The following is a 15038-nucleotide window of genomic DNA, read 5'->3' as shown; positions in this document are numbered from 1 at the left end:
TGACCTTGCAATAGCAATAAAATGAGCAAGCTATAAAATTAATATTGAAAGTATAATTTAATAATTTTTTATACGTTTACAGTCCTTTTTATAAAAATATTATTTAAAAAATATTACTATAAAATCTTCTGAACCTATAAATAAATAAAATTGGAGTATCTGTTTGTAATATTAAAATAACCACTTTTAACTAAAGTCATATGTATGTATGTATACATATACCAAAATAGCATTTTTAATACTTTTTGTCTGTCTATCCGTCTGTCTGTCTGTCTGTTTGTTCCAGATAATCCCTGAAACGGCTGGACCTATTTTGACGAGAATTTCACTGACATATAACTTATAACTGCAAACTGACAAATAATTATTTTGTTAAATTCCACGCGGACGAAGTCGCTGACACAGCTAGTTTGAAATAAAGTGTGTTCTTTGGGTAACGTCGTCCAGGAAGAATATCTAATAGTACTTTACAAATATAGAATTTTGACATAGCATTGCGAACTTATCACTACATAGTACAAAATAAAGACGCTTCTCGCTGTCTATATGCTTTATATCTTTAAAACTACGCAACGGATTTTGATGTGGTTTTCTTTAGTAAAGAGAGTGATTCTAGGGGAAGGTTTATATGTATAATACATGGATAAGATAGTAGAGGAACACTGATAATTTTTGCAACAGTGTGAAGCCGGGGCATCGCTAGTCTATATATATAGAAATGAATCCCTATTTCCCTTGGTCTGATTTCGCTAATTCTATTTTTGTTGTGTTTGTTAATGTTAGGAGAACGTTCTTATGAAAAAAAAATTAAGAAAATTAAACGAAAAATTAGAAAACTTAAGAATACTTAACCACCATATAAAATTATTTTTAATCTAACCTTAATACTTTGGACAATATAAACTTTTTTAATGTAACCTTTATGACGTTTGACATAGAATTGACAGAAGATTGGTTATAACCATTTTTTATATATTTTTTATTAATTGCTAGCTGTACCCTGCGCGCGTTGCTACGCTTTTTTTTGGTCATACCAACTCAGAAATCTTTGTAGGCTCATGCACAACACTTTGCTGAAGATCATGACATGATCCAATGCATAGTTTACGATTCTGTAAAGGACATACAGACAAACATTCATATATATTTATAAATATATATGTATTTTGTATTAAATACTCATAGTTAGGACAACGTCTGTCAGGTCACTAGTTTTTATATAAAACTACCTGATCCGGGAAATTACGTATTATACCTTGTTTAAGTATAATATTTATTAATTATATTTTTATACCTATTTGTTTTGTTTCCGTACACCTACTAAATTGTTATTTTAAAAGTAGGTACAATTTACCTACTTATTAGGGCAACAAATTAATAATAGGTAATATTATAATAATAATATTAAGGCTACTTATTAGGGCAATCCCAATGCAGTAAGACCGCTTTTTGTATATTTATATACAAAAAGCGGTAGTACTTTATTTCTTTATAGCTTTTTTTGATTTACAATAAATAATAAACAATAATAGCTTGAATATATTCTTTATTGCACTTAAATTTTTTACAGTTAAATTGTATACAAATTTAGTTAGCAACGGTGGACATCTCTTTTAGTCAGCCTGTGATAGTTAGAACCAATGTTATATAGCATGCTAAAAGTGCAGTAATGTAGACAGTATACAATACTTGCCATCACAATAACGAACACATGTAAAAAAGAATGATCTCATTTGGTGCAGTCTTGCAAGCTATGCTCGTTTATTTCTAAACTTCAAAATACTTACACTAGAATCTCACACCAGAACAAAATATTCACGATACCATGACTATCATATGCTTGTGATTACTAAACAAAATACTTGCTTGTATTACTTCAATTTTTTTTTCATAACATTGTAATTGTTAAAGTTTGTAATCATCCCATAAACAAAAATAGCTTTTATCTTTCTCTTTGTACGTTACTTCCACTTTATCGTACAAAAAGTGATAGTATGGTATATAAATAATTTGGAGACAGCCACAAATAGGATTCAGATACCTTATCAGTAAAACTTTATTGTAATATTAGGAATTACGCTAACGTTTATTTAAATACATTTCGATAACGATAATTAAACTTCATTTCGAATACGTTAACACGATAACACTATCTTTTTTTAAAATACAATTAGGTCGGCAAATAAGCGTACGGCTCACCTGGTGGCAAGCGAATACCGTAGCTTATAGACGCCTCCAACACCAGAAGCAGCGCAAGCGCGTTTCCGACCCTATCTAATAAAAGTTTAGAAATACTAAAAGTTATATTGTTTGATTTATATTCGTTATATTTATATATTGTTTGATTGATTCAGCCTGTAACACTCCCTGCCGGGTATAGATATTTTTCTCTAAAGTGGGACCTTATCCATCACCCCGCTCTACTGCGAATTGGCTGATATAATCCGTACTGTGAGTAACGATCGTTATCAGGTATCTGTTATAACATCTATGCCAAACAGGTATGCCTACTCATACAATATATGCCACTACATAAATATAATACTGTAGCAATATAAAATATCAGAATTTAAATATTGCAAATTCTGTTATTTTATATAAGATCGATTACTGCTCTAAGGAAATACCAATCCGCCCTGGTGGGTAATGGGAGCTCCCGGAGGGAGGTGAAACCACACTAGGCCGAACTCCGTTCACTGGTCGTCACAATGCCCCCGATATTACGCCTGAATCTCCCATAAGCCCTCGACGACTTGGATAAAGCAGACTCGTTGGCGCAACGATCACGGCACAAGTTTGTGGCTGTTGCGCACGCGGTTACGGGTTCGATCCCGGCACATGACAAATATTTGTATTGGGCATGCAGATATTTGCCGTCGTCTGGGTGTTTGTGCAGTCCTTGTGCGTCTACAAACTGCGGCTAAGATCTAGATTAGGTAAAACCGAATTTCGGGACCGTGGGGGGATGGGGGAGGGGAGGGTGGGGAACACTACCCCTGGTACCACTATCACACCTCGGAACCCCATGGTTATGGAGATATCGATGGTTAAAGTTTTGAGGTTAGAAGAAGAATTGGTCATTTGCTAGTTAAGTGGCCTCCAATTTATGGGGTGAATGGGGGTGGGAGGGTAAAGGGTGGTGGGGAGGGTGGGTTTTTTAGCCCCCTGTAGTGTGCGTTTCGCGTAAACCCCGTGGTTTCGAAGATATCGTGTTTGAAGTTTTGGGGTTAACTTTACGTGATTCAGAGATATTACAATACCTTAGAGCTCCGTGTCTGACTCCACCTTAACTCCGGTGCAGCGGGAAATGCACTCATATGCTCCATTCACCAACTTTCACATTTTATTTTCGAACAAATTTACGTAAAAACGATCTCGATTGCAAGATCAACAAACGATACGAACTGACGCTTAACGACTGACAAATCGACATTTTTAAACAAAATAACGCGTCAGACATAATATTCTAATAAAATTAGTAACATTGCGTGCTAGAATATAGGTTTAGAAATTCGAAAAATACCCAAAACCGAATCGGAGCACCCCACTGTCCACGTGGTCTTGGTCTGTCCTACCCCTAGAGTGTTTTTTTTGTGCCGCGGAGGCGCGGAGGGAGGGCTGCACTTCCCGCAGCGCCGGAGCCAAGCGTTCCTCTAACTTTCGAAATTCTTCTTCTAACCTCAAAACTTTAACCATGGATATCTCCATAACCATGGGGTTCCGAGGTGTGACAGTGGTACCAGGGGTAGCGTTCCCCACCCTCTCCCCCCCCATCCCCCCACGGTCCCGAAATTCGGTTTTACCTAATCTAAAGCTTTACCCAAACTGCGCCTCGGAGAGCACGTAAAGCCGTCGGTTCCGGTCGTTATCATGTATCGGTCGTCATCAAGCTGTACCAGCTAGAAGTGTCAGGTAGTCTCGTGTTCATCATATAATACTTCTTGTCGAATCGCACTTTTCAGGAATCCATACTTTCCGTTCCTGTATTCACTATACACAAAGACCTATACTCAACCAACGCTCAACTACCAATCTAGTCCTCTTCGCAGATGACACTGCATATTTCAAGTCCTTCTGTCTCAGTAGACACGATGTCCAGACGCCTCCTAGCTGCTACCTCTTGGTAACCAGAAGGCACTAGGTGAGTGGTTCAGAAAGTGGATAATCGAGGTCAACGCCGAAGAAAAAAACAGCGGTGTACTTTACCAGACACCCAAAACACTTCTTTTGGAGACAAGGGCGACCGGAGACTCAAATTTTTCGGAACACCGATCAAGTGACAAAAAGAAAGCAAAAGTACCTAGGAGTAATGAAGAAATTAAATTTTAGATATTTAGATGTATTAGATATTTATTCATTCTATCAGGATTTGTTTAAAATATTCCCATTTCCACATAGGTATTATAAACGTCATTTTAATTATCTTTTACATTTTTTATTTACCTTTTTACACGCATATTAAGACTTAGTTATAATTTTGTGAAAAAATAATTCGTTAAAAAATTATTTATTACATTATGTTTTTTCTGTAAACCTCATCATATCCTATTGGAGGTTTTAAGATGATCGCAAACAGTCCGGCAAATCAACGCAGCACTAGTCGGCCTTCTGGTGCATTTCTCAACGTCGCGCGCACCGGCTCGTGATTGCAAACTCAGAAGACATAGTAATAAAGATATTCACGATACTATTGTTTATAATACTTTTGAACATTTTCTGTGTCATTATAACGTATGATATAATTTGTATGATAACGTATGATCTCTCAACAAAAAAAAAATGTATTTTCGATTTATGGAAAAACTAACATATCAATAACATTTTTATCACATTGATTATCAGAAATGATATAAAATATTATTTTTGTCAATAAAATTATACAGTAAAATTAACTTATTTCATTAAAACACCAGATTTTCATTAAAACAATTCTAATTTCGTTGATAGGTAATATTTAATTCCATAAAATTCATAAAGGATGTACAAGTAATTCATGGATATCCACATTAATGTCACTTTATCAACGAAGTAAATCTTACTATCGTAAATCCTAAATAAAACCAGTCCAAATTACATTTCTTTGGCAATGGCCTACAGAAGATTCCGTTCATATTGTAACTCGTTTCACAATTTTGCAAAACATGGTTGTGATTGCAAATACAAGAACAGATATTTTGTAATTCATTGATATCTCGCTTGCCTTGTAAATCTCGTCAAAATAACTCTTTTAATTTTATCTGTTTTTAATATTGTTTGGACATCCGATAACCCAAAACGTTGTTTCCAACTAGTGATGTACCTAATCGGTACTATTTGACGTTGGTTTAACTCAACTCCATCTAAGGGCTTATATTTATGTAAAACAAAAATATATTTTACAAAGTACGATTAGGACTTGATAGCTGATATTGACTGTAATTTATTTAAATAAAAATTGGTGGGACAGTTTGTAAACAAAATAATAACAATTAAGACTTATATGAAACACTAGCTTAAAGAACACACTTTATTTCAAACTAGCTGTGCCTGCGACTTCGTTCGCGGTGTACTTAACAAAATAGTTATTATGCAGGTCGCAGTTATAAAATAAAAAAAATAGAAATAGCCGAAGTTACTCCTTATTACATCAGCTATCTGGCAGTAAAAGTCCTGTCAAAATCGGTCCAGCCGTTTCACAGATTAGCCGGAATAAATAAACAGACAGACAGACATACAGACAAAAATTATAAAAAATGTTATTTTGGTATATGTACCGTGTATAGACAGATATAATTATATGAATTTAGTAAAAAGCAGTTATTTTAATATTACAAACAAACACTCCAATTTTATTTATTTAAAGATGTAGATGAAATATAGTGTAAAAAAAATCGGGTCAAAATGAATCGCTTTTTACTTCGTTTTGCAGTTTCGATTAACATTGAAAGTCAGCGGTTTCATTTTTCGGTTTTTCGATTAACTAATACTACTCCTGTCATTGTGATTAAGAAGGTCGTACATTTAAGTGACAAAAGAAAAACGTTAATTAGGTATATTTAGTTAGATACATTCAACATTCAGCATTTACATTGACAACGATTAGTCGTGTTTGCAGACCGTGCAAGCCACGGAAGAGAGTTTCCGAGTTTGCCTTCTCATAACAACGTTATGCTTGGATTTGTATGAAAAATAGAGCATGCTAAGCTGATTTACATTTCTAAGGCTTATATATTTTGCGCTGCTCTTTTGTAATACCACTTCTTAATATTTAGGTATTCAGGTACTTATTAACGTTAACTCTTATTCATTAAAATATGTACATAAAATACTTAGAGTTAGATTAATAAAAACTCACAATTAAACAATTTAATTATGGTGTTTTATATATAAAAATCAATTTATCCAATTCAAAGTCAGAGTAGCGAGAACCACGATCGCCTTGAAATACTTTCAAAACTCTTGTGGACTACGCGTTTACCTAATACAAATCAACGCTTAATCAAAATTAAAACGCTGGGACAACTCACCGTATGTTTGCACTAAATTAACAAGAAATTTTGACGATCAGCTGATCACGTTCACTGAATGTCACTATAGTTACTATCAACCTCCGCAAGATTCGTTCCGAAACGAACGAATGTGGAAGATTTATATTTAATTTAAATAATAACTATAAAATTTGGAGCGCAACCGCGCGTCTATTTAAATAAAATAGAAATATCGAATCGGCGGCGACGCGCGTGGCTTTAGATCGACTGTACGTTGACTGAGCGCGGCGAGACGGAGCCGGCAAGTGCGCGCGCATTCTGCGACCCTTCTGGTTCGTGGCTCACGCCTCACACCCTTTGAGACGCGACCTTCAGCCACGTGAGCCACCTGATATTATACGTACAACCTGCTATTAGAAAAACAATAACACAAAACACATAATTATAATTTTTAAACGGATAACATTAAAAGATTATTTTAACGGAACGACATCATATGTTATGTTTTCATATTAATTTTAAGATTTGATTATGTACAATAAACTATTTTAATACTGTCCTAAAGCAATCAAGTTTTGTGGAAAAGAGGAATAAGATATTACAAAAAATGGAACTAACTCTAGTAATAATAACATAGCCCCCTATGTAGCTATATACCCATATACATATAAGTAGGTATGTATGTAGGTATTGACTTCTATGTGGGTATTATTCCGTTCATTAACAAAATAAATTACTATAACAATTAGAGATGAGACATCCGTGATAAAACGAAAGTAACCGATATAGCCCACAGGATTAGCAAGTTAAAGTGGCAGTAGGCTGGTCACCTGTATCGTAGGACCGATGGCCGTTAGAGCATACCTACGTATCCTGGAGTGGAGACCGCACCATGGCAAACGCAGTGTGGGACGTCCTCCGGCCCGTTGGACTTACGATCTACGTAAGATTACCGATGTAGGCTGGATGAGGATTACGGAAAACCGGGATGTCCGACCGATCTACATAAGATTTCCGTTTGATTGATTATTAAAATTTTATTGACATTTTAATGACATTGCATTTATAAAGTTGCTAATAAACATCACGTGATTAATTAACGACCCCATATTATAAACAACATAATATTTAGAAAACAATAAACATTTGCGCTTTAACTTTACCTATCTAAATATAATTATAATTTTATACACAATAGCAACAAAAAATTGTTTGTATGTATTTTTTATTACATTTTGTTCTTGGGGTGTGTATGTATATAGTGCTCAGCTAAAATAATATCTACAATGTAATAAAACACACAGATAGATCTTTATACACATATACCTTTTTATTTTATAAAACGAGTGATTAAAATAAATACGTAATCATCGCAATTATATGATGCGCAGTAATAATTATACGCAATCATCGAAGGTCATGGTTGTCTACAGATTTTGAAAAGAGGTTTCAAAGTTTCAAATAATTATGTGTAACTATAAACAAGTTTTTGTCCGTATATTTCGCAAGCAGAAGTTAAAATGTAGACGTCAAACAAATGTATCAAAACAACAACAAAAAAATAAAACATTTCTATTTTTAATAGTTAATAACAACAAGCATATAATAGCTATAATGGCTATAAGTGAAGAAGCGTAGAATAGCTAAATTTCAAGATAGCTTATTTTTCAAAGCTTAATTGGAATAACAGAAAATTTTCATCAATTTATTAGCGCCGGGTTATACCTTTGGACTGTCGACGGTGAGTTACATTGACAGTAACTCTGGAAGAAATCAATACAATAATCCTCAAAATCCTCAAATATAGTTACTTAACCCAAAATCTAGAGATAGATCGGCTGATCGATGATGATTATACTTTATTAGACTATAAAATTGCTATGTGGTTACGTGAGTTGATTTGAAATTGAACAAAAAATTTACCGATCGTCAATCATGTTGACATTGTTTCAAAATTAAAGTCGTCATATATATAATTTTAATAATTAAATAATTTACAAAAACAGAAGCAATAATACATTTTTTACTTGTAGGTGCCGGTAGAGCATGGATATATGTATAAAATGATGTATAGTTTATGCAGAGTTATAGTGAGGTTTTTTTCTAAAAAGGTAGACAATCATTAATCATTATTTCAAGCGTTTTTTACTTAAAACTCAGGCAATAATCTGTAAACTTAAGAAACTGTGATATCAAGCGGCTTTTACCTAAAACTCAGACAATAATCTGTAAACTTAAGAAACTGCTATCGGTGTTAATTTAAAACAAATTTTGACGAAGAGGGAGACGTTCAAGTTATATATGCCCTTAGAGCCGTAATCATAGAGAAAGCGGCTACAGACAAATTGTTTACCATTATACTTGTAGACACTCGTCTACAAATTTAAAAAACTTTATACATAGATATTAAGAAACATCCAAATGGAGGCAATAATTAAAAAGTATATAGACAACTAAAAATTACGTATATAAAATGATTTATATATAATACCTGAAAAAGAAAGTAGTGTGCTTTCGACCACACGACTGAAGTAAAACTTCTTTAGCAATAGGCCTGCACAATAGACCAGCACTTTGTCTTAGATATACGAAACTTAACTGGCTATGAGAGAAAGAGATAAAGAAAATGTGTGCTCGCACCTCTCCCTTTTGTTCCGTTCGCCTCGCCCGATCACACTTTTTGTAACGCTATTTTTCACACATTCACCAGCTTACTCCCGAAGCAAAACGTGAGGAAAGAAGTATTATTTTAAAAAAAAAACTATTCCAGTTGAAAAATTACTCCTTTTAGGACAGATTCAATCGTACACCATCACATTCCTCGACTGCCTGATACTTATTTTATAAGTAACGCTACAACCGTTATTTAATCAAAATATGGATAAAGACTTTCTCTTTATACATTGTAAATTATAATATTATAATTTAACCGGTTCAAATGTTTTATTACGAAAAAGATCCTATTAATATTTAAAATAAACTAAGTAATAAATCTTTAAATACTCTTAACAATTCGTAATATTAACAAAAATAACACTTTAATATCGTTAAGTAGTTGTTATAAAATATAAATTTTCTTCTTTAGTTTTGAATACGATAGTCTTTGTTAAGTGAAACATTATTTCGAAAAGCAACAGACTCGCGAATACTGTCAAGTAATAGTTGTCTAGCGAAGTCATGAGCAGCCTGAGGCTTTAACTGGATCTTTGAGATGATAATTATACATAGAAAGTAAACCTAAACGAAAATTTTATGCCAAAATAAAATATATATATTTAAGTAAATAAATATGTATGTGTAATTGTGTATAAATTACGTGAGGTGTTTTTTTTTTAATTTTCTGTCCCTCCCTCCCCCCTGGTGAGATGTCGTGAGATTTTATTCAACCCCCTCCCCCATCCCCCAATCTCACGTGAGATTTTTCAAAATGTGGGTTATTTACGTAAGAGCGTTGGATTGTTATTGTAAAAAGAAAAAAAAATGCTTCGTGCTTTTATTTACGACTAGTTAAGACTAGTTATCAATATTGCTAAGAGTTTAATTATGAGTGTAATAAAAATTTAACAATAGATAACTTAAATAATACTTTTCAATCAGAAAAGAAAATTGCGTGATATTTGCGCTTTCTCCAACGTAAGATTAGATGAGATTGACTCGACCCCCTCCCCCCCTTAAACGTCTCACGTATTTTATGAACGCCCCCTAACACGTTCATCAGACGTCATTTAATTACATTAATCTTTTTTTTGTCTTTTAAAACAATTAAATAATAAGTAATAATAAAAGAATGCCATAAAACGAGACGATTTTCCATGGCTTTGAAACATTTACATACATACTTTTGCCATATTTTTTTTTTTATTACATAAATGAATCGCTAAACTCATAACATTGCAATTAACGTACCTACTACAAATCGTATCAGTACATTGATGCAATATTTTTCAATTCATAATTCAATTTTATGTACAATTGTAACTATTTATGAAGAAAGCTAAGTCATAATACCATAATTTGTATGAGTATTACTATAAGAAACTATTATACAAGAAGTATTAAAATTTGTTGAATAAACTTCAAAATTCTTTAAATTCCTTTCATCGTCATCACTTCAGCCTATCGCAGTCCACTGCTAGACATAGGCCTCCACCATTTCGCGCCAAAAATGGCGTAAACTCATGTGTTTAGCCCATAGTCACCACGCTGGGCAGGCGGGTTGGTGACCGCAGGGCTGGCTTTGTCGCACCGAAGCCGGTCTTCGGGCTTTGTATTTCAAAGCCAGCAGTTGGATGTTTATCCCGCTATCGGTCTGTTTTATAAGTTCCAAGGTGGTAATGGAACTGTGTTGTCCCTTCGTCGCCTCTTACAACACCCACGGGAAGAGAGGGGGCTATATTCTTGACTGTCGTAGCCACACAGCAGAACTCCTTTACATTCAAAATAAATTTACTACTCAATTAAAATGACTAAATAGATAGCTCAACGTCAAAATATTTAAATCATCGCGTTATTTCCGATCCCGTAGGAATGTCCGGATAAGGAGTAGCATACCTATGTGCTACTCTAGGTCCAGCTATCTGTCCGGGGTGAGATAGCGAATGCTAACGCGACCCCATCTCGCCCCACCCAGGCGGACGACTGCTCACACGTGGTGGTTTTTAGTCAGTAGGAGTCTGACATAACCCTCTGGCGCCCCCGTGCTGGAGGGTATCCATGATGGATTTTCCCCACGTAAAAAAAAAAAAGGTCCAGCTATCTGTACACAAAGTTTCATTAAAATCGCTTCTGTAGTTTTTGCGTGAAAGGGCGACAAACATACATACATACACACATACATACATACATCCTCACAAACTTTCGCATTTCATATTATTAGTAGGACATTACCAAGTAGGTACGATTAATGTATAAAATTCTTAATTAAAATGTACACATTTATTTACCGTCCAATATGGGCGTCATTTAAAATGAAATACGATTAAAAATTATATTAAAATATCACGGACATTTAAATAACAGTTTTAATTTGCTTGTCATCGTGTGCAGGCGAAAATACTTGAAGAGGTAAAACAACACAACGGTTTCTTGCAACGGTTTTCATTTCCTTTTCGGTATTTTTTGTAAATATGTCTTTGGTGAGAAGTTTTCTTAAGAATAAGTAAGTACCTACGTTATAGTGTATTTAGATACACAAGTGAGATAGTAATGAGATATCGCAAGTCTCAGAGCGACTAACGTTAGTTTGGTACAGTAAAATACGTATATATATATATATATATATATATATATGTACGTGCATGCGGTTCATTAAACTTTCTTAAGTTTTATTTCGAAAAGTTGGGTTTCCGAAAAATATACACAATCTAGAAGAAAAAACAAGAATACAGCTTAATTAACTTAACTTTTATTTTGGCGCGTGGTAAATATATCTATAATGAGTACATATCACAGAAGATTTGGTAAACACTTATAATTGTAGTCAAAAAACTATTCTATAATATTGTAGTTGTCACAAAGTTAACTTTTTATACCTAAATATAATATCAACATTTTATATTAGTGTAAAATTCATTTGGTAAGGGGATAATATAATAAAATTAATTATACTAAATAAATATTAATAAATCTGGTATATATTCGAGCCTTTGTGTTTTGAACTTTAGAACACGGATGTCCGTGCGGAGGAAAGGGTAAAATAAATGTCTTTTCCTGACAAGACATCACACTTTACCGTTACAATTTTTCGCCTCACATCTCCTCTCTAAACTCTTTATTATTTTTGCTATTTTGTTCGACGCAGACGTAATATAGAGAAATATCTAATGGTAAATATGATTTAATTAATTTTTTAAGCTTTGATAATAGAAAAAAAATTATTCATTAAAAGTCGATAAATATTCATGAATGTTTCCTAATTGATAATCGTCTTACATTATCACCACTATCTTTCGAAGGTAATTGAGATACTAAAATAAAAAATATGTATAAAAAAGTCAATTCCTAGATATAACGTGAACAAACAACCGCTCTAGTGTAGTGGTGCGTGTGACATCTTGTGCGCTCCTAACCACCAGTTTGCGGATTCGATTCCTGCTCAAGATGGATATTTGTATTTGGTCAAGTATTTCTTACCAGTTTGGATATATGTCCTTGTGGTTCTTTTACCTTGCCTTGCATAGCGCAGTCTCAGTTGTTATCAGACACAACTTAATAGTGATCGTTACTCATAGTAGGAAAACATGTATGCGCCAGCCCGCAGTAGAGCAGCGTGGCAGATTAAGCCCGGATACTTCTCCTACATGGAGGGGCCTTTTGCCAGCAGGGGGATGTCAAAGGCGAATGTGTGGTGAATCATGAGACATAACGTAAAAAGTTTATCCATCTCTGGCAATAAAGTCTCGTATTACTTATTATGATCCTATCCATCAGATAAACTCTAATTATTTTTCTAAGCCTTATTATACCTAAATGTATTAAAACAAATTATTTTAGTGCTTAAAATAGTTCATAATACAGAAAAGTATATTCTACGTGCTAGGTAGTTAGTTATTTTACGAGATTTTTTTTCTCACAACGCCAGCTATGCTCTTCAATACAAACAACTTGAAATGTATTTGCAGACAATCGTTAACCGTTGCTTGCTAATTCTATTAAGTTGCCGCTAGATGACGCATCAGGTGATTTTTTTTTCTGCTTGTTCACTGGTTATATTCATTTTTACAGGCTACTAAAAATAATTAAATTAAAAATTAAAAAAAACCCGACACAATAACCTGAGTTGCCTTTAAAAACTAAAAAATAATTAAAGAAACTCAATCTTAAAGTACCTAAGTATGTACGAGTATCTTACGATTAATCGAAGAATGAAATGAGAATAAGAAATAGAAGATGGAATCGCTTCAATCGTTCGCGAGCTACCGAGCCACAGACAGACAGACAGACAGACAGACAGACAAACACGTCAAACTTATAACACCCCTCTTTTTGGCGTCGGGGGTTAAAAAGGAGGAGGGTCTTAAATATATGTGTGTTTATTTCAATGTATTTGTTTTTTATGTATGTTACCTCAGAACTTTTGACTGGGTGAACCGATTTCGGTGATTTTTGTTTTAATCAAAAGGTCAAAAATCACCACCTTTTGATGTGTCATGTGGTTCTATTTCAATTTAATTACGATCTAACCAGGACTTTTCGAGTTATATCTAATAATACGTATTTACTTGACTATTTGTACTACGTTGTGTTACTCTTCGATGTAATTGAAGTCGGTTTTTTTAGTTTGCGAGCAAACACAATTATAAAAATAATACTTACCTACTTCATTTAGAAATCATAGTACCTACTACCTTACAGTAGGTATTTGTTGTGTTATGTAAATTAGGTATATTAGTTAACTCACGCATGAAAGTAGAACGGCATAATTGTACACAGCTTCTTACCTCCAGAGTATCTTACACTGTACACAAAAATATTTCATTTGGGTACCTGTTCTAAAAATCTAGTAGTAGATTAATCTATCTAGTAGAGATAGATCGATAATCGATCTAGTAGAGAATCTAGGAGAAGAAAATTATGTTCTCGGACTACGTTCATACCTAACTTCAAAGGTTTATGTTCGCCAGCTCGGTACCTAATGATAAATCAGTCAGGCAGAACAAAATATTTTTTTACTAGTTGATACATATAATCTTAACGTTGTTTGTCCGCGATGAACTCCTAAACTACTTCGTTATCGCTTCAGCGAGTAATATCCCACAGCTGGGTATAGGTCTCTTTCCCTGTATGTAGGAGAAGGACCAGGCTAAACAAAACCTAAACCACTTAACCGATTTTAATCAAATTTGCACACCGTGTGCAGTTTGATTCAACTTGAAAGATAGATATTTAATGTTGATATATGTAATATGTAATGTGATAATTCCACAAGTTTACGCTAAAAATAACGTGAACTCGTGTGTTTTGCCCATAGTCACCACGCTGGGCAGGGGGGTTGGTTGGCGGTAGTTATATATACCACAAACAAAAAGGAGAATAGTTCGAAATTTATGCACTTACATTCTTTTCCGTGATTATTTTTACTTATATACATATCTATAGATAGATAAATACCTATTTATAAGCGCGATCTTATTCTAAGAAAGTTACATTAAACGATTGATATATGTAAGTACCCTCTAAAATCAACAACTAGTACGTTAGATACCTATTAGAAACTCATTGATTGTCTAGTACGTATTTATGTCATATCTAATTACCTATCTGGATTATATAAAAGAGAATATATAAAATAATATAAATATTTTAATTATTATTTAAACGATGTACCGTGTACGCTTGTGTTAACGCACATTCATTAAATAAGTATTTCTTGTCTCGATGTCTCGTATCTAGAATTCTAAATTTAAACTTATCTAGGAAACTAGCTAAGAAATGAAACGTGATATTCATTACAGGCAATTGTATTAATTGTTTCCAATTATTAACATCTTAGCTTTATCAATTAATACTATCTCAGCTTTGCACACATTTTTTTAAGATTAAGAAAATTTACATGAAAGTTTTATCCCATTA

This window comes from Melitaea cinxia, chromosome 15, assembly GCF_905220565.1.
Source record: "Melitaea cinxia chromosome 15, ilMelCinx1.1, whole genome shotgun sequence".
NCBI lineage: Eukaryota > Metazoa > Arthropoda > Insecta > Lepidoptera > Nymphalidae > Melitaea > Melitaea cinxia.
This window is presented reverse-complemented; position numbering follows the sequence as displayed.